Source organism: Limulus polyphemus, unplaced genomic scaffold, assembly GCF_000517525.1.
Source record: "Limulus polyphemus unplaced genomic scaffold, Limulus_polyphemus-2.1.2 Scaffold544, whole genome shotgun sequence".
Taxonomy (NCBI): Eukaryota; Metazoa; Arthropoda; class Merostomata; order Xiphosura; family Limulidae; genus Limulus; species Limulus polyphemus.
In genome coordinates, this window is record NW_013666154.1 from 319,732 (window position 1) to 321,711 (window position 1,980).

Consider the following 1,980-nt stretch of genomic DNA (forward strand, 5'->3'; position numbering starts at 1 on the left):
TTACATCTTACAGTCTTACAACTTTACTCTAGCTAGTTACTACAATATGAAATCACATAAATATACAAATAATTATTACATCTTACAGTTCTTACTAACGTTCTCAGCTAGTTACTACAATGTAAAATCACATAAAATATCAAATAATTATTACATCTTACAGTCTTACAACGTTCTCAGCTAGTTACTACAATGTAAAATCACATAAAATATCAAATAATTATTACATCTTACAGTCTTACAACTTTCTCAGCTAGTTACTACAAAATCACATAAAATTTGAAGAAATTGTTAATTAATGCTGTCGCACACTAATTTCAGCAGCAAAAAAAGGTACAAGTAATGATTTAAAAACCTTTATTAAGCAAGAGAAGATTTAATTTAAATTTATTTTGTCTAGAACTGCTTGAACACCCTGTGAATACGTTTAGTTGTTAATTATGTTTAATACGTACAATCTAGTAGCACTTTTTGAACTAGTTTTTACAACGCCTGAGCACAATATTCATCGACCAATACCTCATGTCGACCATACGATTTCTATCGAAGATGATGAAGGTCGTTAGATGAATCTTTATTAATATTTTGTGCCTTATACAGCTATTTTAACCACTTATGTATTCAACTTATACTGTTTAAGCAGTCTAAGGTGAAATTACTATCTAGGTGCGACGAGACTATATACATCATATTGTATTTAAACCTTTTATTTACATATACTGCTAATTTTCGGGTGATTGTACCCCTGTTGTGTTTTGTATGCAGATAAGTTTCTTTGCCGCAAATCTGACCCGTGAACCTTGATCTCTTGACATCTGTGCTGTTCTACATCCAGATGTTTGTGTGGAGTTTATACTGCCAACCAACAGGGCTGCATCTTTATGGCTAGAGAAGAATTAATTGACCTAAATCTCTTTTACACGGTGCAATACTATATGCACGAAGTAACATATAGAAAACCGGATGGAATGATGAGTGGCACGTTCTTATTTTACCTCATGATGTGTTATCTTTTTTCTTTTTTGTCTTTTCTTGTCCTGTTCTTCCTTTTCTGTGATAATCACAGAGATAAGATGCGCGTGTTATATTTTTATCCACTTAAAGATCAATAGAGTCACGTATGTTAACTTTAAAAGATACAGGTTTTTCGTTAAAAAATTGGATTGTCAAATGTCATCTAAGTCTTTCAGAATACAGTAATGATAATTACTTTCTATTTTAAACTGGAAAAGTCAAAGGTCAATCTTTTATAATTTGTTTTTCAAACTTGTCTTAATTTTATTGGAATGTTTCGTGCATTATGTTTGATGTTTTCCTCATATTTTTAAGAAGATGAGAGAAATAAATATCTGAATTCTTAGCCTTGTTGAACAGGATATGTAGGAGAGTGTAGGAGGAAAATTATGCACAAGTTGGGCTACTGTCCAGCGGTTCGTTTGTTTCGTAGAATTCTGAGAAAATGATGAAATTGAAACTGCGCCATGGTTTATTTTTCAATTAATCAGGAAAATAAAAAGAATCTCATGAAATTTATTTCGTTAGTCTTCACCGTATAATTCGGGCTAAGTCTGCCAAAATATTTAATAATGCGTCTACGAATTAGAACTTGGCTGATAACAACCTGGAAAAATGTATTTCCAACTCGTTGCATGAAAACAGTTTGTGTTTGTCTCTAAGATTTAAGAAAAAAAAAATTATGTAAACGTGTTAATATTGCGGAGTGATATTAAAAAAGATTGCACAATCAAAATAAGAATCGACTTTTAAAGTTCAAACTTCATTATCATTTGCCCGACATGGCCAGGTGGTTAGGGCGCTCGACTCGCAATCTGAGGGTCGTGAATTTGAATCCCCGTCACACCAAACATGCTCGCCCTTTCAGCCGTGGGGACGTTATAACGTGACGGTCAATCCCACTATCGTTGGTAAAAGAGTAGCCCAAGAGTTGGCGGCGAGTGGTGATGACTAGTTGCCTTCCCT